The 25,510-nt window shown below is 38.1% G+C and overlaps 1 protein-coding gene across 2 annotated transcripts in view; it reads left to right on the plus strand.

Annotated features, from left to right (window-relative positions):
- The window catches only part of FTO (FTO alpha-ketoglutarate dependent dioxygenase), a 422,796-nt gene that overhangs the window by 88,208 nt on the left and 309,078 nt on the right, over positions 1-25,510 (plus strand). The window lies entirely within an intron of this gene.

Here is a 25,510-nt window from a genome sequence, read left to right on the forward strand (position 1 = left end):
TTAGGTTATATTCTCCCACCTTTTTTCTTTGTGGTTGTAGGCTACTTAAAGAGATACCTATGCACCTGCAGTTAAAATCCAAATAACTCAGTGGAGAGCCTGGTCCTTCATTATTATGTCTCAGATTGAAGTTTTATATCTTACAGCATGATGAAATTACATATATGATGGTTAGGATAGGTTGCAAGTCTTGGAAAATATGCAGAAGAATAACTTTATTACAATGACTATTTACTTTTTATAAGACTATCCAGCAATGGTGATTTTTCATTAGTGATATAATTGCAAGAGGTAACTTGAGAACATAAAATGCACATATTGAAATGAGATTAAATACAATGCTGATGAAGTTATAGAGTTTTATGCAACAGTTCAATCAAGAAAGCATGATAATAAAGCATGTGTACTGACTTTCCGGAATCTTGAGAATGGATAAATGGAAACAAAGAGAAATACCTATTTTGTATTATAAACCTCTAAAGTAGTTATGAAAGAAGTTATTCTTTTAGGTATTTTTCTTTCAGTTTTCATCACTATTAGGCAAAACTGATAGTTGATATAGCTCTGTCAGTAGCTAAGGGATTTTTGTTGTTGTTAAAGTAACATGTCATATCTTGTATAATTCAACTGTGGCTACGCAGGGGGAAGTATTTAATGTCTGATTATACAGCCTGTGCTTTGGAAACAGCCGAAAGCCAGACAGCGACAGTAGAGGGCAAAGGATTATTAAATGGACAGTCACTGAGGTCACTTATAGTGACTTTACTGAAGCACCATGTGCATCTGCTTTCCCATGGCAGGTTGTTTGATCATGGCTTAATGGCTAAAGCTTTGTAAAATTACAAAAAAACAAAACAAAACAAAAGAACCCCAGAAATCCTGCTGATCTCAAGTGTTATTATTTACAGTTGGATGCTTGGCAGGGAAGTGCTAAGTCTGATCATACTAACGCTAAGTCAGGCAGAACACGTGGTGAAATCTCATGGAGCTCTATCCTCTGAACCTTGAGAAGACTACCAAAGTGTAAGATTTCAAGGTAGAAAATATCCTGCAATATGATTGAGAGAATTTGGCTTTTTCATCTGAACAAGTGTGGCCGAGTGGAGGAGCTGCTCCTCTTGGAAATGTCAGGGGGTGTATCATTAGGTCCTTGGAGCTAGGATGTAGGTAGAATGGCAAGTAAGGAGTTTTAATTAGTTCTTTTATCTTTCTTTTATGGTTTGGAATGGTATTTTCTTTGGTCATGTATTCACTTACAAAATTATGGACAGTATTTGATTGTGAGGAAGAATCTTGGGTAAGTTGTTATCTTTGTTTTCAGTAGAATTTACTTGGAGCTGGCTCAAAGACGTTATATTAATAGTTTGCAAGTGAGTTACAGCTAATGGAATCAAAAGAAGTTTGAACAGGGTCAAAAGAAGTTAGAATTGTTCCATCTGAGTCTTTGGCCCTTAGTAAAGGATTCAGCATTTCATTTTGTTTTTACTTATGTCTTTGATATTAATATGTTTTTCAGAATATGATAAACCACTCTTCCCCACAGTTTTGTTTATTTCTACAATCCCTCCCTAACCTTTATTTCTTTTTTGCTTCTCATCATATACATTTTTCTCTTCAGGAGACCTTCCTTTCCCTTTTGAAACTTGGACTATGTTCTTAAAATTGACGATTGTAGGTAAGAACTTAAGACCAAGTTTGTGAGACAAATAGAATTTGATATTCAAATTATCTGAAGAACTGAAGTACATTATTTTGTACTTGTTGTTTTTATTTATTAAAAAAAATTTCCCTTGGAAGAGAAATTGGTGAGATTAAGGAATGCTATAGCTAACTTCGTAGAATATTCGGAAAATTATGAGTTATAGTGAAAGGTGCTGTCTTAGGGAGAACATTTTAAAAGTGCTGGAAAATATAATATTACAGCTTGAATCAAGAGAAGTGAACTCTGCTAGGGACTAAGTAGTTTGTTAGAAAGGTGCTCATAATAGAATGGCGTGAACGCGGGAGGTGGAGCTTGCAGTGAGCCGAGATCGCGCCCCTGCACTCCAGCCTGGGCGACTGAGCGAGACTCCGTCTCAAAACAAAAACAACAACAAAAACGAAAGTGCTCATAATAAAATGAGAAATAAAAAAAATTCTAACTAATCAAATGGGACAAAACCCAGATTCATTGTCTTTATATGCAAATAAAGTATAGATTCTTAGATTCAGAACAGTAAAAGAAAAATACCCTAGAAAAAGATAAGCAAAAGGCATGAACAGGCATTTCACAAAAGAGCTACTGCAAAGTCACAAACATATTAAAAGTTACTCACCCTAACTAACAATGAAATAAATGTAAATTAGAGTAAGCAAACTTGTTTTTCCATTTATGAACTTGCCAAAGATTTAAAAGTTTGATGATAGCGAATGTTTGAGTATGTGAAGAACTGGGTATTATTTGTTGATGGACATGTACCATAGCATTTTTCTGGAGGGTAATTTCACAATGTGAATCAGAAGCCTTAATAGTGCATACGTTTTAACCTATAGTGAATCTCCTGCTAAGACTTTTTATCCTAAAGAAGTCATCTGTGGGCCGGGCGAGGTGGCTCACGCCTGTTATCCCAGCATTTTGGGAGGCCGAGGTGGGTGGATCATGAGATCAGGAGACCGAGACCATCTTGGCTAACACGGTGAAACCCCATCTCTACTAAAAATACAAAAAATTAGCCGGGCACGGTGGCGGGTGCCTGTAGTCCCAGCTACTCGGGAGGCTGAGGCAGGGAACCCGGGAGGCGGAGCTTGCAGTGGGCCGAGATCGCGCCACTGCACTCCAGTCTGGGAGACACAGCGAGACGAGGCTGAGGCAGGAGAATGGCGTAAACCCGGGAGGCGGAGCTTGCAGTGAGCTGAGATCTGGCCACTGCACTCCAGCCTGGGCGACAGAGCGAGACTCCGTCTCAAAAAAAAAAAAAAAAAAGTCATCTGTGCCTTCTTGTCAGGATGGTACAGTAAGCTGACAGTTTGTACATACCTTCTGCTCTAAATTCATGGGAATGGCAGATATAATGCATTAAAAGAATTAAAGGAAAGAAAAAAGTTGTAGCTGGGCTTATAGACAAGATACTGTTGTAGACTTGAAAGCTAACTAAACATAAAGGGCTAGTAAGCTGGATAGAAGTGATGGTGCCACAGAGGTTCTGGGTGCAGAAACAGAAAGCTAAATTTAGCTCCCATAGCCTACTAGGGACTGAAAGTTTACCACTTGAAATGGGACCATAACTAAGCTCACTGCTTGAAGCCAGGGGCAGGATGAAGTTGTGCATCCTATAAAAGAACACTAAATAAAGACTCCACTTGGAGGCTCCAGTTTATATGAAGCTGTGGGTCTTGAGGGGCAGGAGGAGATATATTCAATTTCAAGAATAGGAACTGACTCAGGCTGACTGATTGTGGGGAGACAATGAGGAGAAAATGTAGTGTTCCATGTTGCCATTATGAGGTTTGGTCCTGGACAGTAGCACAGGGATCCTGGTGGAGGCAGCTGCAGGAACACTATGGAGGGATAGGTGAGCACAGGTGGAGAGAAAGGGGAGTGAGAGAAGCAGAGAAGAAAAGCCTTTCGCTTGGAATTAGCCTTCAAAATGCAATACCAAAATACTGGAAGAAAATAAATACCAAGAAAGATAGCTAACAAAATTAACAATGAGAACAAAAATTTATCCCAGACGAGATGAATTTTTACAGAAAAGTCAGTCAAAAATTAAAAGAAGCATGTTCAGAATACTCAAGGTGATAAATAAAGGCCTTACACTGATTAAAAAATGATGTTTAAAAATACTCCCAGGATACGCAGAAATGAATAGGAATAATGACATGAAAAAGAATCAGTTACAAATTTTGGAAATGAAAAAGATGGTCATAAAAATAATAAACTTAATAGAGGGGATGAACTTTAGACCTCACACAATTAAAAAGAGAATTGATGAATTAGAAGAGAATACTAAGGAATTCACTCAGAATGTATCATAAAGAGACCAAAGATTTTTAAAAAGGCATTTAGGAGATTTAAAGGATAGGTGGAAGAGTTCCAACATATGTCTAATATGAGTTCTGGAAAAAAAGAGAAGACAGCCTTGAACTTTTGGCATCAAGTGATCTTCCTGCCTCAGCTTCCTGAGTAGCTGGGACTACAGGTACATGACACCAGACCGCGCTAATACGAGTGTGTGTGTGTGTGTGTGTGTGGGTGTGTGTGTGTAGATTAGATTCTCGCGATGTTGCCCAGGCTGGTCTCAAACTCCTAGGCTCAAGCCATCCACCTGAGGTCTCAGCCTCCCACAAGTGTTGGGATTACAGGCATGAGCCACCGTACCTGGTCAAGAAGCAAAATGTAAAGAGCCAAGAATTGAGAATTTTCCTATTTAAAGAATGATGAGTTTAGATAGGTTGAGTAGTACCATCATATTGACACTGTAGAATTTAAGGGAAAAAACATTTTTGAGATACAAAACAAAAAAATGCCTATTACCTACAAAAGATTAGCAACAATAGATGCTAGAAGACAGGAGAATAATATACTGATATATTCAAAATGCTAAGGGAAAGTTATAGTTAATTTTGATTTTTAAACCCAGTTAGTCTTTGATTCAAAAGTGAAGGAAAAATGCAGATACTTTCAGATATAAAGAAAGACCAAGAAAGTTACCATCCGTGGAAACCTCACCAGGGAAACTGTTAAATGCTGCTCTTTAGCAAGAAGAAAAGTGAAACCAGAGGTAAGGTCTTTTCTTTTCTTTTCTTTTCTTTTCTTTTCTTTTTTCTTTTCTTTCTCTCTCTTTCTCTCTCTCTCTGTCTTTCTCTCTTTCTCTCTTTCTTTCCTTTCTTCCTTCTTTCTTTTCTTTTCTTTTTTCTTTTCTCTCTCTCTCTCTCTCTCTTTCCTTCCTTCTTTTCTTTTCTTTTCTTTTTTTTTTCTTTTCTTTTCTTTTCTTGAGTCTCACTCCGTTGTGTAGGCTGGAGTGCAGTGGTGCGATGCTCACTGCAACCTCCGCCTCCCAGGTTCAAGTGATTCTCCTGCCTCAGCCTCCTGAGTAGCTGGGATTACAGACATGTGCCACCACACCCGGCTAATGTTGGACTTTATTAGTAGAGATGGGATTTTGCAATGTTGGCCAGGCTAATCTGAAATTCCTGACCTCGGGTGATCTGCCTGCTTTGGCCTCCCAAAGTGCTGGGATTGTAGGAGTGAGCTGCTGCTCCTGGCCTGGTTTTTAACTAAAACAAGCAAACAAACAAGGGTGGGCATAGAAATTGATAAAATGTATTGGAAAGTTCGCTAAGTTATTGGTTTTAAATACTACTTTTTGTTCTAAAATGAATATAAAACTAAAACTTTGGAGAATGATGAGAATGTGAGAAGGGAGGAAGTAAATTATGTGTGATCCAATATTAGGGACACAAAAGGGGACATACTACATGAATTACTAGTATCTAAGAAAATACGGTACATTTGAGAACTAACTTAGATGAAGTTGATACATACCTAGAAAAACAGGCATTATATAAATTGCTTCAAGAAGTAGAAAATCTCAATAAAACAATGAAATAAATTAAATGATAATGAAAAGTCCATCTGTCAAATGACAGCAGGCCCAGTTTTATAGGCAAGTTAAACCAAATTTAAGTAATCCTTACTTACTCTTCTTCCCTTTTTAAAGAGTTTTATTGGGGTAGAGTTGACATAGAACAAACTGCACATATTTAAAGTTTTGACTTATGCATATATTTGTTAAATCACCAAAATCAAGATTAGGAGACGTGTTCATTATCACTCCTAATCTGTGTCCCTCAGAAATCCTTTTTTCCTTCTCTCCTCCAGTGGCTCTGGGCAGCCACTAATCTGCTTTCTGTCGCTATTGACTAGTTTGCATTTTCTAGAATTTTGCAGAAATGGAATCACTCATACAGTATATGCTTTTGCACGCGCGCACTCTCTCTCTCCCTTTTACAAAATGGATTCTGTGTTTTTAGAGTAGGTTTAGGTTCTGGCAAAATTGTGAGACAGGCACAGAGATTTCCCATATACTCCCTACCTCCACACATGCTCTGTTACACACACTCCACTGTTGTCAATATCCGCCATTAGAGTGGTACATCGGTTACACATCATTATTACCCAATGTCCATAAGTTTAATGAACCATTAGGGTTTACTTTTGGTGGCATATATTCTGTTGCCTGAGACAAACGTATAGTGACATGTACTTGCCACTGTGTTACAGTATCACACAAAGTAGTTTCACTGTCCTAAAAATTCTCTGCACTGTGTGCTCTTTTTCGGGGGTTTAAGTGGAGGCCTGTCTTCCTTCACTCAGCATTGTGATTTTGAGATCCATCATGTTGTTGTATGCTTCACTAATTCATTCCTTTTTATTGCTGATTGGTGAACTATTGTATGGATATACCATAATTTCTTTTTCTTTTTTTCCATATACTGCGATTTCTTTATCTGTGCACTTGTTGATGGACATTTGGGTTGTTTCCAGTTTTGGGCAATTACAAATAAAGCTGCTGTGAACATTCATGTGCAGATTTTTATGTAGACATGTGCTATCATGTTGTAAGTGTTACTAGATATTTTTTAAAGAAAGTGCCAGATTGTCTTCCAAAGTGGTTGACCATTTTGTTTTCATGAGGGCAGTGTATAAGAGTTCTAGTTTTGAGAGTTTTGAGAGCAGGTTTTCTTAAATTTGAGGAAGTTTATCCTTTTTTTTTCTTTTATGGATTTTGCTTCTGGTTTCATATCTGTGAAATCTCTGCCTTGCGTAACTTAAATACGAAAAGAGTTTTGTGTGTTTTCTAATACTAGTTTTATAGTTTTAAGGTTTTATATTTATAGTTAGGTTTTATATTGATGTATTTATTCATTTTGAGATATTTTTGTGTATAGTACAAGGTGTGGATTGGAGTTCTTTAAAAAGTATAGATATCTAATTCTTCAAGTACTATTTGTTGAGGACTGTTCTTTCTCCATTTGAATCTTTGTCACAAATCAATTGAACATAGATATCTGGGTCTATTGTGGACCTCTGTTTTGTTCCATTTATCTGTTTGTTTAGCACTGTCTTGATTTCTGTAGTTTTATACTAAGTCTTGAAGTTGGGTAGTAAAGTCCTTCAACTTTATTTTACTTTTTTCAAAGCTGTTTTGTCACTTTAAGTCTTTGCATTTCTAAATGAATTTTAGAAATAGATTGTCAGTTTTTACAAAAAAAACCTTCAGAGATCTTAGTTTGCAATTGCATCAATTTGGGGACAACGAATTATTGAGTCTTCCAGTCCACTAACATGGCATGTCTCTTTGTTTAATTTCAGTAGTGTTTTTAAATTTTCTTTGTGTAAGTCTGGAAAACCTTTTGTCCGGTTTATCTCTGAGTACTTTATAATTTTTGTTAAGGTACATAGTATTTAAAAATATTTCAATTTCAGATTGTTGGTTGCTAGCATATAAAAATAAACTAATTTTTGTATATTGATCCTACAGTGTAGCTAAACTTATTTATTAGTTCTAATAGCTGTTTTGCAAATTCTGTATAATTTTCTACATAGATGCTTATGTCATATTTAATGACATTTTTACCTTTTAAAAATTTATTCTCGATCCAGATACTTTTCACTTCTTTTTCTTGCCTTGTTGCACTGGCTAGAACCTTTAGTACAATCTTGCATAGAGTGAGTGATGGGAAACATCCTTGGCTTTTTTCCTCACCTTAGGGTAAAATCATTCACTCTTTTACCACTAGGCTGGGGTTCATTGATTCCTTTATTAAGATGAATAAATTCCCTAGTTTACTGAGTGTGTTTATCAGGGTCATTGTTGGGTATTGTCTAATCCTCTTACCACATCTCTTCAGGTGACCCTCTAGTTTTTCTTTCTTAGCCTGATAATATGATGGATTTATGTAGATTTTTGAATGTTAAACCAGCCTGGCATTCTGGGGGTAACACTTGGTTATTCTATATTGTCCTTTTTATGTGTTGTTGGATTCAGTTTGTTAACATTTTGTTAATACTTTTTACATTTATATACATGAGGGATATATATTGGTCTGTAATTTTCTTGTAACATTTCTGCTTGCCTTTGGGATTGAAAGCCATTACTTTTCTGGATTAAGTTATGTAGAATTATTATTATTTCTTTCTTAAATGCTTTGTAGACTTTATCAGTGAAGGCTTTGGGTTTGGAGTTTTCTTTGTGGGAAGTTTTTAAAATACAAATTCAGTTTCATTAATAGATATAGGACTATCTATGTCTACTAAAAAGGGGCTCTCCTTTTCTTTTTCTTTTTTTTCTTTGAGGGCAAGGCCTATATCTTGATCACCATTTTGTCCCAAGCATATCCCTGGCACATAGTGGGTCAGGAGTAAATGTTTGGCGAATGGATGAATGAATGAGGCAAACTCAGAGAGAGAAAGTGGGTACTGTGCTGTCATACATTTTATTTCTACATATGTTGTCTGTGCTTGGCCCAGCGTGGGGTTGTTTGTGGATGGCATCTCATTCTCATCCTGTAGCAGAGGGATAACACAAAAGTGTGGAGCCTCAGGGCTCCAGAGTCCTCATCCTCTGAGCTACATCTCCTGCTTAGCCGAGGTCTTTTCACTCTCTGGGCAAGACTCCTCACTTTGCTGAAATGACAGCGTTCCTGGTGCATGCCTGGTTTAGCCTAGGCTAACCTCTTCTTGAGTGAACCTAGGTAATTTGTGTCTTTCAAGAAATTTCTCTATTTTATTTAAGTTCTAGAATTTATTAGCATAAAGTTTATAACATCCCCTTATTATCCTTTTAATTGGCATATTGAAACTTCTGTGTGTTTTTTCAAATCATTCTGGCTAGAGATTTTAAATTTTCTTTTCTCAAATAACTAGCTTTTGGCTTCATTTATTTTTAACTTTTCTATTTTCTGTTTCATTGATTTCTATTGTGGTCTTTTATTATTTTCTCCTGTTTATTTTATTTGTTCTTCTTTTTCGAGTTTCTCCAGGTGGAAGCTAAGGTAATTTATTTGTGACCATTTTTCTTTTTTATTATAAGCATTCAGTGCCATAAATTTCCCTCAGTTTACTAGTTTAGGGGCATCCCACACATTTTGAAATGTTGTATTTTCATTTTTGTTCAACTTAAAATACTTTCTCATTTCTCTATTGTTTTCTTCTTTGACTCATGTATTATTTAGGAGTCAATTATTTAGTTTTCAAATATTGGGGTTTTCTAGATGTGTATCTGTTATTATTTTAAGTTTAACTCCATTATATAGTTTTTATGATTTCAATCCTTATAAATGTATTGAGACCTAGAGATGGTCTTTCTTAGCAAATATTCTATGTGTATTTGAAACAAATGTCTATTTTGCTGTTGTTTGGTGGAGTGCTATCTACTTGTCAGTTCAAGTTGGTTGATGGTGTTGTTCAAGTCTCTTATAGTGTTTTTGTCTACTTGTTCTACCAGTTATTAAGACAAGGATATTGAAATCTTAGACTATTAACTATGGAATTACCTATTTCTTTTTGTTCTTTCTGTTTTTGCTGCATGTTTGAAGACCTGTTATTAGGTGTATAAATGTTTAAGATTTTTATGTTCTTGATGATTTGACTCCTTTATCATTATGAAATGACTTTGACTCTTGTAATATTTTTTGTTCTGAATTCCATTTTGTCTGTGTCTATATCAATATAGCCACTTCAACTTTCTTTTAATTAGTATTAGTGGGTAAATTTTTTTTCCAACTTTTTACTTCTTTACAAATCTTTTTTTTATTGCAGGAGAATATACATAACATATAATTTATCATTTTAATAATTTTAAAGTATACACTTATGTGGCATTAAATACAATTTCACAATGTCCTGTCCATCTTTTTACTTTAAACCAGTTTGTTTCTTTATATTTGAAGAATATTTTTTATAGGCAACCTATGGTTGCATACTGCTTTTAAAAAAATCCAATTTGACAGTTTCTCCCCTTTAATTGGGTTATTTAGATCATTTACAGTTATTGCAATTGTTTCTGTGGTTGGATTTAATTCTACCATTTTTGTCTTTTTTTATCCTTTTTTTCTTGAGTTTTGCCTTTTTTTGGATTGTTTTTTTGTAATTCCATTTTATCTCTTTTGTTGACTTATTACTTGTAAGTTTTTTTTTTTTTTTTTTTAATTTATTTATTATTATTAAACTTCAAGTTGTAGGGTACATGTGCACAACGTGCAGGTTTGCTACATATGTATACTTGTGCCATGTTGGTGTGCTGCACCCATCAACTCATCATTTACATCAGGTATAACTCCCAATGCAATCCCTCCCCCCTCCCCCCTCCCCATGATAGGCCCCGGTGTGTGATGTTCCCCTTCCCGAGTCCAAGTGATCTCATTGTTCAGTTCCCACCTACGAGTGAGAACATGCGGTGTTTGGTTTTCTGTTCTTGTGATAGTTTGCTAAGAATGATGGTTTCCAGCTGCATCCATGTCCCTACAAAGGACACAAACTCATCCTTTTTTATGGCTGCATAGTATTCCATGGTGTACATGTGCCACATTTTCTTAATCCAATCTGTCACTGATGGACATTTGGGTTGATTCCAAGTCTTTGCTATTGTGAATAGTGCTGCAATAAACATACGTGTGCATGTGTCCTTATAGCAGCATAATTTATAATCCTTTGGGTATATACCCAGTAATGGGATGGCTGGGTCATATGGTACATCTAGTTCTAGATCCTTGAGGAATCGCCATACTGTTTTCCATAATGGTTGAACTAGTTTACACTCCCACCAACAGTGTAAAAGTGTTCCTATTTCTCCACATCCTCTCCAGCACCTGTTGTTTCCTGACTTTTGAATGATCGCCATTCTAACTGGTGTGAGATGGTATCTCATTGTGGTTTTGATTTGCATTTCTCTGATGGCCAGTGATGATGAGCATTTTTTCATGTGTCTGTTGGCTGTATGAATGTCTTCTTTTGAGAAATGTCTGTTCATATCCTTTGCCCACTTTTGGATGGGGTTGTTTGTTTTTTTCTTGTAAATTTGTTTGAGTTCTTTGTAGGTTCTGGATATTAGCCCTTTGTCAGATGAGTAGATTGCAAAAATGTTCTCCCATTCTGTAGGTTGCCTGCTCACTCTGATGGTAGTTTCTTTTGCTGTGCAGAAGCTCTTTAGTTTGATGAGATCCCATTTGTCAATTTTGGCTTTTGCTGCCGTTGCTTTTGGTGTTTTAGACATGAAGTCTTTGCCCATGCCTATGTCCTGAATGGTACTACCTAGGTTTTCCTCTAGGATTTTTATGGTATTAGGTCTAACATTTAAGTCTCTAATCCATCTTGAATTAATTTTCGTATAAGGAGTAAGGAAAGGATCCAGTTTCAGCTTTCTACTTATGGCTAGCCAGTTTTCCCAGCACCATTTATTAAATAGGGAATCCTTTCCCCATTTCTTGTTTCTCTCAGGTTTGTCAAAGATCAGATGGCTGTAGATGTGTGGTATTATTTCTGAGGACTCTGTTCTGTTCCATTGGTCTATATCTCTGTTTTGGTACCAGTACCATGCTGTTTTGGTTACTGTAGCCTTGTAGTATAGTTTGAAGTCAGGTAGCGTGATGCCTCCAGCTTTGTTCTTTTGACTTAGGATTGTCTTGGAGATGCGGGCTCTTTTTTGGTTCCATATGAACTTTAAAGCAGTTTTTTCCAATTCTGTGAAGAAGCTCATTGGTAGCTTGATGGGGATGGCATTGAATCTATAAATTAGCTTGGGCAGTATGGCCATTTTCACGATATTGATTCTTCCTATCCATGAGCATGGTATGTTCTTCCATTTGTTTGTGTCCTCTTTGATTTCACTGAGCAGTGGTTTGTAGTTCTCCTTGAAGAGGTCCTTTACATCCCTTGTAAGTTGGATTCCTAGGTATTTTATTCTCTTTGAAGCAATTGTGAATGGAAGTTCATTCCTGATTTGGCTCTCTGTTTGACTGTCACTGGTGTATAAGAATGCTTGTGATTTTTGCACATTAATTTTGTATCCTGAGACTTTGCTGAAGTTGCTGATCAGCTTAAGGAGATTTTGGGCTGAGACAATGGGGTTTTCTAAATATACAATCATGTCGTCTGCAAACAGGGACAATTTGACTTCTTCTTTTCCTAACTGAATCCCCTTGATTTCTTTCTCTTGCCTGATTGCCCTAGCCAGAACTTCCAACACTATGTTGAATAGGAGTGGTGAGAGAGGGCATCCCTGTCTTGTGCCAGTTTTCAAAGGGAATTTTTCCAGTTTTTGCCCATTCAGTATGATATTGGCTGTGGGTTTGTCATAAATAGCTCTTATGATTTTGAGGTACGTTCCATCAATACCGAATTTATTGAGCGTTTTTAGCATGAAGGGCTGTTGAATTTTGTCAAAAGCCTTTTCTGCATCTATTGAGATAATGATGTGGTTCTTGTCTTTGGTTCTGTTTATATGCTGGATTATGTTTATTGATTTGCGAATGTTGAACCAGCCTTGCATCCCAGGGATGAAGCCCACTTGATCATGGTGGATAAGCTTTTTGATGTGCTGCTGAATCCGGTTTGCCAGTATTTTATTGAGGATTTTTGCATCGATGTTCATCAGGGATATTGGTCTAAAATTCTCTTTTTTTGTTGTGTCTCTGCCAGGCTTTGGTATCAGGATGATGTTGGCCTCATAAAATGAGTTAGGGAGGATTCCCTCTTTTTCTATTGATTGGAATAGTTTCAGAAGGAATGGTACCAGCTCCTCCTTGTACCTCTGGTAGAATTCAGCTGTGAATCCATCTGGTCCTGGACTTTTTTTGGTTGGTAGGCTATTAATTATTGCCTCAATTTCAGAGCCTACTATTGGTCTATTCAGGGATTCAACTTCTTCCTGGTTTAGTCTTGGAAGAGTGTAAGTGTCCAGGAAATTATCCATTTCTTCTAGATTTTCCAGTTTATTTGCGTAGAGGTGTTTATAGTATTCTCTGATGGTAGTTTGTATTTCTGTGGGGTCGGTGGTGATATCCCCTTTATCATTTTTAATTGCATCGATTTGATTCTTCTCTCTTTTCTTCTTTAGTAGTCTTGCTAGTGGTCTGTCAATTTTGTTGCTCTTTTCAAAAAACCAACTCCTGGATTCATTGATTTTTTGGAGGGTTTTTTGTGTCTCTATCTCCTTCAGTTCTGCTCTGATCTTAGTTATTTCTTGCCTTCTGCTAGCTTTTGAATGTGTTTGCTCTTGCTTCTCTAGTTCTTTTATTTGTGATGTTAGAGTGTCAATTTTAGATCTTTCCTGCTTTCTCTTGTGGGCATTTAGTGCTATAAATTTCCCTCTACACACTGCTTTAAATGTGTCCCAGAGATTCTGGTATGTTGTATCTTTGTTCTCATTGGTTTCAAAGAACATCTTTATTTCTGCCTTCATTTCGTTATGTACCCAGTAGTCATTCAGGAGCAGGTTGTTCAGTTTCCATGTAGTTGAGCGGTTTTGATTGAGTTTCTTAGTCCTGAGTTCTAATTTGATTGCACTGTGGTCTGAGAGACAGTTTGTTATAATTTCTGTTCTTGTACATTTGTTGAGGAGTGCTTTACTTCCGATTACGTGGGCAATTTTGGAGTAAGTACGATGTGGTGCTGAGAAGAATGTATATTCTGTTGATTTGGGGTGGAGAGTTCTATAGATGTCTATTAGGTCTGCTTGCTGCAGAGATGAGTTCAATTCCTGGATATCCTTGTTAACTTTCTGTCTCGTTGATTTGTCTAATGTTGACAGTGGAGTGTTGAAGTCTCCCATTATTATTGTATGGGAGTCTAAGTCTCTTTGTAAGTCTCTAAGGACTTGCTTTATGAATCTGGGTGCTCCTGTATTGGGTGCATATATATTTAGGATAGTTAGCTCTTCCTGTTGAATTGATCCCTTTACCATTATGTAATGTCCTTCTTTGTCTCTTTTGATCTTTGATGGTTTAAAGTCTGTTTTATCAGAGACTAGTATTGCAACCCCCGCTTTTTTGTGTTCTCCATTTGCTTGGTAAATCTTCCTCCATCCCTTTATTTTGAGCCTATGTATGTCTCTGCGTGTGAGATGGGTCTCCTGAATACAGCAGACTGATGGGTCTTGACTCTTGATCCAGTTTGCCAGTCTGTGTCTTTTAATTGGAGCATTTAGTCCATTTACATTTAAGGTTAAGATTGTTATGTGTGAACTTGATCCTGCCATTATGATATTAACTGGTTATTTTGCTCGTTAGTTGATGCAGTTTCTTCCTAGCCTTGATGGTCTTTACATTTTGGCATGTTTTTGCAATGGCTGGTACCGGTTGTTCCTTTCCATGTTTAGTGCTTCCTTCAGGGTCTCTTGTAAGGCAGGCCTAGTGGTGACAAAATCTCTAAGCATTTGCTTATCTGTAAAGGATTTTATTTCTCCTTCACTTATGAAACTTAGTTTGGCTGGATATAAAATTCTGGGTTTAAAATTCTTTTCTTTAAGAATGTTGAATATTGGCCCCCACTCTCTTCTGGCTTGAAGAGTTTCTGCCGAGAGATCTGCTGTTAGTCTGATGGGCTTCCCTTTATGGGTAACCCGACCTTTCTCTCTGGCTGCCCTTAAGATTTTTTCCTTCATTTCAACTTTGGTGAATCTGGCAATTATGTGTCTTGGAGTTGCTCTTCTCGAGGAGTATCTTTGTGGCGTTCTCTGTATTTCCTGGATTTGAATGTTGGCCTGCCCTACTAGGTTGGGGAAGTTCTCCTGGATGATATCCTGAAGAGTGTTTTCCAACTTGGTTCCATTTTCCCCGTCACTTTCAGGCACCCCAATCAGACGTAGATTTGGTCTTTTTACATAATCCCATACTTCTTGCAGGCTTTGTTCATTTCTTTTTCTTCTTTTTTCTTTTGGTTTCTCTTCTCGCTTCATTTCATTCATTTGATCCTCCATCGCTGACATTCTTTCTTCCAGTTGATCGAGACGGTTGCTGAAGCTTGTGCATTTGTCACGTATTTCTCGTGCCATGGTTTTCGTCTCTTTCATTTCGTTTGTGAGCTTCTCTGCATTAATTACTCTAGCCATCAATTCTTCCACTTTTTTTTCAAGATTTTTAGTTTCTTTGCGCTGGGTACGTAATTCCTCCTTTAGCTCTGAGAAATTTGATGGACTGAAGCCTTCTTCTCTCATGTCGTCAAAGTCATTCTCCGTCCAGCTTTGATCCGTTGCTGGCGATGAGCTGCGCTCTTTTGCCGGGGGAGATGCGCTCTTATTTTTTGAATTTCCAGCTTTTCTGCCCTGCTTTTTCCCCATCTTTGTGGTTTTATCTGCCTCTGGTCTTTGATGATGGTGATGTACTGATGGGGTTTTGGTGTAGGTGTCCTTCCTGTTTGATAGCTTTCCTTCTAACAGTCAGGATCCTCAGCTGTAGGTTGTAGCTGTAGGAGATTGCTTGAGGTCCACTCCAGACCCTGTTTGCCTGGGTATCAGCAGCAGAGGCTGCAGAAGATAGAATATTTCTGAACAGCGAGTGTACCTGTCTGATTCTTGCTTTGGAATCTTCCTCTCAGGGGTGTACTCCACCCTGTGAGGTGTGGGGTGTCAGACTGCCCCTAGTGGGGGATGTCTCCCAGTTAGGCTACTCAGGGGTCAGGGACCCACTTGAGCAGGGAGTCTGTCCCTTCTCAGATCTCAACCTCCGTGTTGGGAGATCCACTGCTCTCTTCAAAGCTGTCAGACAGAGTCGTTTGCGTCTGCAGAGCTGCTGCGTTTGTTATTATTTACTGTGCCCTGTCCCCAGAGGTGGAGTCTACAGAGACAGGCAGGTTTCCTTGAGCTGCTGTGAGCTCCACCCAGTTCGAGCTTCCCAGCAGCTTTGTTTACCTACTTAAGCCTCAGCAATGGCGGGCGCCCCTCCCCCAGCCTCGCTGCTGCCTTGCCGGTAGATCACAGACTGCTGTGCTAGCAATGAGGGAGGCTCCGTGGGTGTGGGCCACTCCCGGCCAGGTGTGGGATATGATCTCCTGGTGTGCCTGTCTGCTTAAAGCGCAGTATTGGGGTGGGAGTTACCCGATTTTCCAGGTGTTGTGTGTCTCAGTTCCCCTGGCTAGGAAAAGGGATTCCCTTCCCCCTTGCGCTTTCCAGGTGAGGCAATGCCTCGCCCTGCTTCAGCTCTCGCTGGTCGGGCTGCAGCAGCTGACCAGCACCGATCGTCTGGCACTCCCCAGTGAGATGAACCCAGTACCTCAGTTGAAAATGCAGAAATCGCCGGTCTTCTGTGTCGCTCGCGCTGGGAGTTGGAGACTGGAGCTGTTCCTATTCGGCCATCTTGCTCCGCCCCCAAGTTTTTGTTTTTTTTTTAATGTTTGTTTTAGGGTTTCTGGTATCCATCTTTATCGTATTGGAATCTTTCTTGAAGTATTACTGCACTTCACATGTAGCATAAAAATTTTTACCACAATATACTTTTCATATCTCTTTGGCCATTGTGATGTTGCTGTCATACATTTTATTTCTAGGTATGTTGTGAATCCCACAATGTACTACTCTTGTTTTTGCTTTAGTCAGTTATCTTTTATAAAAACTTAGTGAGAAGTCTGTTATATTTCCCATATAGTTACTATTTCTGATACTCTTCATTCTCTTAAGTAGATTCAGATTTTTATCTGTTGTCCTTTTCTTTCCACCTGAAGGTCTTCCATTGAGGTCTGTTGGTGTTGAATTCTTTCTGCTTTTGTATATCTGAAAAAATATTTATTTCTCCTTTATTGTTGAAATATATTACAGCATTTCCCCACTATCTTCTGTCTTCTGGCACCCATTTATTTTTACAATGAGCTATTTGGTGTTATTCTTTTTTCTTTTTTTTTTTTGAAACAGAGTCTGACTCAGTCACCCAGGCTGGAGTGCAGTGGTGTGAACTCGGCTCACTACAACCTCCACCTCCCAGGTTCAAGCGATTATTGTGCCTCAGCCTCCCAAGTAGCTGGGATTACAGGTGTGCGCCACCACACCTGGCTAATTTTTGTATTTTTAGTATAGACGAGGTTTTGCCATGTTGGCCAGCCTGGTCTTGAACTCCTGGCCTCAAGTGATCCACCCACCCACCTCAGCCTCCCAAAGTGCTGGGATTACAGGTGTGAGCCACCACACCCAGCCTTATTTGGTGTTATTTTTATAGTTTTTTTGTGTGTACACAGTACCTTCATCTCTTGCTATCTGTGGGGGAGTGGTTCCAGGACCCTTGCAAATATAAAAATTCATAGATTCTCAAGTCCCTTATATAAAATGGAATGTAGCATTTGCATATAACCTATGCACATCTTCCTATGTACTTTAAATCATCTTTGGATTACTTATAGTACGTAATACAATATAAATGCTATATAAATAGTTGTTATATTTCATTGTTTAGGGAATAATGATAAGAAAAAAGTCTGTACATGTTTAGTATATCTATAACCATCCATTTTTTTTTTCAGGAATATTTTTTATCTGTGGTTGTTTGAATCCATAAATGGGGAACCCATATATATGGAGAGTCAACTGTATTTTCTTTTGTCTGACTGCTTTTAAGACGTTATCTTTTTCACTGGATTTAAGTAATTTGATTATGATGCGCTTTAGTGTTATTTCCTCTTGTTTTTTGTGATTGAAGTCCTTTGAACATCTTAAATCTGTGGATCGATGGTTTTCATCTAATTTGGAAAATATTTGGCCACTTTTTTTCTGTCTTCCAGTCTCTCTCCTTTCCTTTGTTAACTCCAATTACATGTATTAAGCTGCTTAAAATCATCCCATAGCTCACTGATGCTCTGTTAACTTTTTTCTCCTATCTTTTTCCTCTCCGTTTTTCATTTTGGATAATTTTCCTTGCTGTGTCTTCAGGTTCATTATTCTTTTCTTCTATTATAACTAATTTGTGTTGAATTATTATTATCCAGTGTATCTTTCCTCTCAGATATTGTGGATTTACTCTAGAAGCTTGATTTAACGTTATTTCTGTTTCTCTACTTACCATGCTCAATCTTTTCCCAACTTTTTGAACTTGTGAACTACAGCTGTACTTACTGTTTCAGTGTACTTGTCTACTCATTTTGTCATCTGTTCTGTTTTTGCACCAGTTTCAATTAGTTGATTTCTCTCTTTATTATCAGTCATATTGTCTTGCCTTGTAGTATTCTCTTAGAAACTTACATGTCTTGATGCTTTTGATTGGATGACAAACACTGTAAATTTTTAACATTGAAGTGCTGGATTCCGTACTTGCTGTTCCTTTAAATAACTCATTTAAGTTACTTGGAAACAGTTGGATCTTTTCAGGTATTGCAGTTAATTAGAAAGGAACAGTGTGACATTGAGGCTAGGGCTATCGCACTACTGCTGAGGTGAAATCCTTCTGAGTATTCTTCCTGATGTTTTCTAAATTATGACGTTTTCTATCCAGGCTAGATTTTTTTGGTCTGCTGTAGTGTTGGCTCCCATTATTGGAAACAGAACAAGACTTGCTAAATATTAATTAAAAAGATCTCTTTTGAAAGCCTTGTAGAGCTACCAAAGCAGCCAGGACATGAGGGTCCAAGAGCAGTGGCTGTAAGTATTGGTTTTAAAAATCTGTAAGTAGGATTGATTTTAATTAAAACTTTAAAAAAATGTGTGTGGTGTTGTTTTTCAGTTAAAAATTAAACAGTTCTTAAGAGAGATGATTTCTCTTGCCTCAGGGATGGTGTGGTGCAGTGGGTGTGACCTTGTACCTGGGAACTAAGAATGTGAGTTGTGATTCTCTCGTAAGCAGCAGTATAGTCTCTTGCCAGTTGCTTAATAGCTCTGGATGGGCCTTAGTTTCTTTATATGTTCTAGCATTTTGCAATTTTGTCATATTAAAAATTAGACGATCACCACCGCATAGTTAATTGACACATTTTATATGTGTAAACTCTTATGGGAAGTTTTTATACATTTCTCCTGTAGATCACTGAGGTTAATTAATATCTGGATTTGTATTAATCCAGTAGCATTAATCTGTGGCCTAAAGTATAATTTGATGTGCTACACATAGATTCCTATATAAGTAATTTATAACTAGGAAATAAAACTGTCTTTTCCAGACATGAATAAACAACAATAACAATGAATGGTTGCCAAAGTGTATTGAGGGCTGTTTATGTGCCAGGCACTGTTCTTAGAGCTTTATGTATTAATATCATTTACATCTCACAGGGAGATAAGAAAGTAGTTCCAAATCATACACCTAGACTGGCACTGGAATTCAAGAGTTTGGCTCCTTAGGCTATAAACACATACCAAAGGAGTTTGCTTTGTTATACAGACCCCTGCCCCACTGTCTGAATGCTATTTGCCTAATATCTGCATAGTTTATAGTTTACAAAATGCACTAATATATATGAATAATTTTTATTTTATCATCACAACTCTATGAAACAGTGTCTCTTACAGATGAGGGAATTGAGAATGAGCGAGTTTGCTTCCGATGTGGGACCTCATCGAGGAGTCTCCATTCAATCCTACTTTTGCCTCCAAATCCAGTTTACTTTTACTGTGCCATATTTTCATGAAGAGGAAAGTTTTTCATTGGACAGGGAATGCTGAATTTGTTGAAATGGTTGAGGCCGGGCGCGGTGGCTCAAGCCTGTAATCCCAGCACTTAGGGAGGCCGAGACGGGTGGATCACGAGGTCAGGAGATCGAGACCATCCTGGCTAACACGGTGAAACCCCGTCTCTACTAAAAATACAAAAAACTAGCCGGGCGAGGTGGCGGGCGCCTGTAGTCCCAGCTACTCCGGAGGCTGAGGCAGGAGAATGGCGTGAACCCGGGAGGCGGAGCTTGCAGTGAGCTGAGATCCGGCCACTGCACTCCAGCCCGGGCTACAGAGCAAGACTCCGTCTCAAAAAAAAAAAAAAAAAAAAAAAAAAAAAAAAAAAAAAAAAAAAAAGAAATGGTTGAAATACTTTTTTTCTTCTTATCTAAAGCAAATATGGTACAAGTATATGTGAAATATTTATTTACACTTCTTTTGGTTTAGCTATTTCTTATTGATCTTTTCTTTTCTTTCTGTTCTTTTTTTTTGGGGGGGGGGGGAAGAATCTTGCTGTGTCACCGTGCAGTGGTGACTCACTGCTATCTCCACCTGCCAGGTTCAAGCGATTCTCTTGCCTCAGCCACCCTGGTAGCTGGGATTACAGGTGTGCGCCACCATGGCCGGCTAATTTTTGTGTTTTTGGTAGAGATGGGGTTCCCTTTGATGGCCAGGCTGGTCTTGAACTCCTGGCCTCAAGGGATCCGCCTTCCTTGGCCTCCCATAGTGCTGGGATTACAGGCGTGAGCCACTGCGCCTAGCTCTTGATGATCTTTCTAGTGTTAGTTTAGATATGTCTTCCTTGCCCACTAAGCACCCTGCTTAAGGACTAGGTCATTTTCCCACTTAAAACCCTCATAAGATCATGCAGTTATTTTCACAATGAACGTTCATTAGCCATTATTTGTCATTGTATTTTGAAAAGACTCAGGTAATAAAGTTAAATTTTTATTGAACCTGACACAATAGGATGCATAGTTGAAGAAGTATTATGTGGAACATCATACATGGATAAAGAATAAATGTCCTTAGGAGCATAATCTTGACACGGTTGAAGAGTCAGGAGTGGGATGAAAAATATGCTTCATTTGTAGGTGAGATACACCCTTACATGATGAGTCATAATCCACTTAATCTTTTTATGTTATTACTGTAAGACTCTCAAACCATATCTCTATGTGACAAGATGTACAAGCTCAGATACAGCTTAACTTTTTCACAGTAAAGCAGAGGACTAGGGTTGGTGTAGTTTCTGATATCTAACTTGAAACCCTTAGGAATTTGAGTTGTGGTGCTTTTTTTTTTTTTTTTTTTTTTGAGACAGAGAGTCTTACTCTGTCACACAGGCTGGAGTGCAGTGGCGTGATCTCGGCTCACTGCAACCTCTGCCTCCCAGGCTCAAGTGATCCTCCTACCTCAGCCTCCTGAGCTACTGGGACTACAGGTGCACACCACCACACCCGGCTAGTTTTTGTATTTTTTCATACAGACGGGTTTTTGCCATGTCCTGAAGCTGGTCTCGAACTCCTGAGCTCAGGTGATCCTCCTGCCTCCGCCTCCCAAAGTGCTGGGATTATAGGTGTGAGCCACCGCCACTGGCTGTGGTGTGTTTCACATAGGTCTTTTGTCCTCTTTTACTTTGCCAGAGCTGTGGAAATGGGTGGTAGCCTGCGTGGAAAGATCTTCATCTGCCCCTCCTGCCAGGTAGGAGAGCTGAGGCTTCATGCTCTCTCTGGCTCTCCGTGTGGCATTTGTGAGCAGCTTGATGTATTTGACACAAGTGTGACAGCAAAGAAGTGTGTGAGCAGAGCAGTGTGCTGCAGGGCCCAGCTGTGTGGATTTATCTGTACATCAGGCCGAGGAGCAGCAGTTAGCCAGATCTGACAGTCAAACGTGAGCTCCTTCTACCTGTGCTCCAGAGTGCATTTTAATGTTGTGTGTTTTTACCATGGTTGGCATTTGACACAAAGAAAATTGTCAGAGCTGTTTTTTTTCCTCTCCTCTTTAGTGTGCTAGTCGGCAATAGTTTTCCAAATAAATACTTCATTGTACATGGACAAAAGTATGCACTTTCTAAAACAATGCCAAAAATCATGTTGTCTTTATCTTTATACTGAATTTCATGTGAGGAATTAGTAGGTTAGATGTTTGAATTGGTAATAGGTAAGACGTTTACATAGTGCAAAAATCAAAACAATATAAAATGGAATATTTTGAGTAGTCTTGGCTCTGCCTTTGTCCCTTTCTAGTAATTTCCTGCCTCTGTTGACAGTTAATCACTTTAATAGTCTGTCATTCATCCTTTGTGTTTCTGTGTGTGAATACAAGCAGAGTTTTGTGCCTTGCTTTTTACTCCCCAATATCTTCTGGAGAGCTTTTTAGTTCATAAACAGAAAGCGTCCTTGTTTTTGTTTACTGTTGCTTTATACCTCATCACATGGATGTCCTGTAGTTTATTCAACTGTCCCCTGTGGCTGGAGATTTGCATTGTTTCTAATCTGTTTGTTTTATTGAGATAATAATTTCCATATCATAAAATTCACCATTTTAAAGTGCAAAGTTCAGTGGTTTTTAGCGTGATTCCGAACTTTTGTTCTACAAATCATGATGTAATGAATATCCTCGTGCATATATTCTTCTGAACATGGTACAAGTATATTAGAAGGATAAATCAAAAGTAGGATCGCTGGCTCACATGGCACATGCATTTGCGTTTTGAAAGTTGACTGTTACCCTCTCTAAGGATCCTGTTGTTTTGCCCTCCTGACAGCAGAGAGCAAAAGGGCCTGTTTCTCTTAGTCTTGCCCATAGTGACCTCGCTTTTCATAAAACAATCTTAATGTTTGATTTTTATAAAGCAGTTAAGAATTTTTAATTTTGATGTTTATGAGCTACCAACTTAATTTACTATTGATATCTGATTGATTTCACTGATGTAAACATGGCCAAAACTTCTCTTTACGTTTGTAAATATTGTTATTTAATAATTGATCTTGTCAGTTACTTGGTAAAATTGCAAGTAGTGAGTGTTGATGTTCAGAGCAGATTTTTATCTGTAGGGTCTTAAGTTGGGTGATTTTCTGGTCCTCATTCTCTGCTGTCGCGTAGACACAACATTGCTCACAGTATGAAAATGAAAATTCCTAGTGAAAGATCAGTTATATGCTACTTGCTCTAGAGTAGGAAAAATCTTGTCAAATTTTATCCTTTTGAAACAGCCTTATAAGTTACAATGTTTTATACCTGTCTGATGCTCAATTCCGAAATGAACTAAGAAATGGTGGTTGTTACAGAATTTAGCTGAAGCATTAATTATAAGCAGAGGTTCAGCCTACACTGGCACTTGTCGACCTATGGGACAGGTCTGTTGCTGTTTCACTTGATTTAGGTGGAGTATGTAATTACTTTTGGGAATCCATACTTTTGTGCTCCTCTTTATATGTAGATTAGCTTTATTGATGGACTGTCATGTAGAGATCTTAAGGTGGTGTTTGCAAGGTGGAGGCATTTCAAGGTTTGAGAAATGTGCATTTGAATTATTCAAGGCTTACCTTTTTTGGCATTTATAAATATTCTGGCACTTTGTGTCTATAAAAAAGACTAAGAATTGATAAAATATTCATAGGAAAATGGAGGCATTTCTGAGCTTGAAGTAAAAATTGAGGTATAGATTTTGATTAAATTTATGGGGAGTAGAGAAATGTATAAGTATGCGCATGGAAATATCATTGGTTCTTTCTATGGCCCAAATAATGGTTAATACTGAAAAATAGATAAATTGATTAACCAATAGTGAGTTATCCAAACTGGTTTGTCGATTATCTGTAATGGTATGTGTTACATTAGTATTATAACTATAAAAGTATCATAATTTAGGCCAGGCATGGTAGCTCACTTCTGTAATCCCAGCACTTTGGGAAGCCAAGGCAGGCATATCATTCGAGCCCAGGAGTTTGAGACCAGCGTAGGGAACATACTGAGGCCTCATCTCTACAAAGAATAAGTAAAACAAAACTAGCCAGGCATGATGGCATTGCACCTTTAGTCCCAGCTACTTGGGAGGCTGAGTTGGGAGAATCATCTGAGCCCAGGAAGTCAAGGCTGCAGTGAGCTGTGATTGGGCCACTACCCTTCAGCCTGTGGGACAGAGTGAGACCCTGTCTCAAAAAAAAAAAAAAAAAAAAAAAAAAAAAAAAAATCATAGTTGAACTGTAAGTCAACCTTTTTGTTATAAATGAGAAAACACCTATAGTCAAAACAAAGACTTTGACTAAATAAATATAATAGAATATGCCTAAGAGTAGAATTTGGTTTTGTGTCTCTTAGGTCAATTGGTTGCTCTACTTCTATTCCCTTTCTCTTTCTTCACTTTAGATAATGATACAAAAAAGTTCCAGAAAGGATTTGTGTTTTACCTAAAAGGACGTTTCCTTTGACTGCTCTGATTGTGATGGGTTTGTGAGAGAAGGCTGCTATCCTGGGGTGGGAGGGGGTAGCACTTAGGGCCACCGCATCTGGTTGAGTAGGTTGTGCACTTTGTAAAGACAGTGGCCATTGGAGCAGGTGGAGCCTGAAATCCAGTTTGTGTTTACCAAGTCATATTCTTATGGAGTGGGACTGTATTGGCCCAGAGCAAGGTATACCATTATCTAATTTTTATAAATGTGACTTACTGGCTGACAGTAGCTTTGATGATGCATTTAATTGCATTTTTATTTGAAACCCAGTTGTTTCTGCTGTTTTTGCTTGCTTTCTTACAGATAATGTCTGTTGTATGTACATGTCTATATGTCTGTGAGTGTATGTGCACATTTATGCCATTTATGTGTCACGTACACACACAAACTCCATATATTCTTGAATGTAAAGTCAGATATTCTTTGAAAAATATCCCTCAGAAGGAAGCAGGTGCCCTATATGTATCTGATTTCTTATAAGATACTTTATAATATGAGATCCTCTTTCAGTTACTTTGTTTGAATAGCACAGTACTGTTTGGGGAAAACATAGTCTCTGGAAACAGCCTCAGACAATGCTGGCTTTGACTGCTTAAAAAGGCTGCTTCATGGAATTGGAAAAGAAAAGAAACAAAGATGTTTAACACAGATTTAGTAATTATTGTAGAGATGATAGATCACTCTAAGAAAGCAATACTGTAAGTGGATATGATCTCAAATAAATGTTTAAAAGATGAATAACTATTCCACATATCCTGACATTATGCAGATAGATACTTGTGGCTTGGTTTGGTATTTCCAGTGATAGTACCATAAAAGGATTTACAAGCTACTATGTCTCAAGCAGATTGTACAGACAGGCATTTGCTCTGGAAAACTGTATTGGATGACTTGTAAGCTGGCTCTAGTGATGAAAAAGACCTGAATGTCAACAATACATGTGAAAAGTGAATCAAATTGTCTCATGAAATGTGAGAGTGAATAAAATAATTTCTAAATTTATGCTTCATGCCATGTGTAATTTAGTATGTATGTAAATTGACTGGGTGCCATGACTCATGCCTGTAATCCCAGCACTGTAGGAGGCCAAGATGGGAGGATTGCTTGAGGTCAGAAATTTGAGACCAGCCTGCGCAACATAGCAAGACCTTGTCCCTACTGAAAATAAAAAGAAAATTATCCAAGCATGGTGGCACCCCTGTAGTCCCAGCTACTTGGGAGGATGAGACGGGAGGATCGCTTGAGCCCAGGAGTTTGATGTTATAGTGAGTTATGGTCACACCACTGTGTTCCAGCCTGGGTGACAGAGCAAGACTCTGTCTCTAAAAGAAAAGAAAAAAAAAAGATGTATGTAATTTAATTAATACATTTTATAATTGCGATTTGACTAATTTCTCTCTCTAAAAGATTATAAATTCAAAGTTGGCTAAAATTTGTTTGTATGTCTTATTT

This window comes from Chlorocebus sabaeus, chromosome 5, assembly GCF_047675955.1.
Source record: "Chlorocebus sabaeus isolate Y175 chromosome 5, mChlSab1.0.hap1, whole genome shotgun sequence".
NCBI lineage: Eukaryota > Metazoa > Chordata > Mammalia > Primates > Cercopithecidae > Chlorocebus > Chlorocebus sabaeus.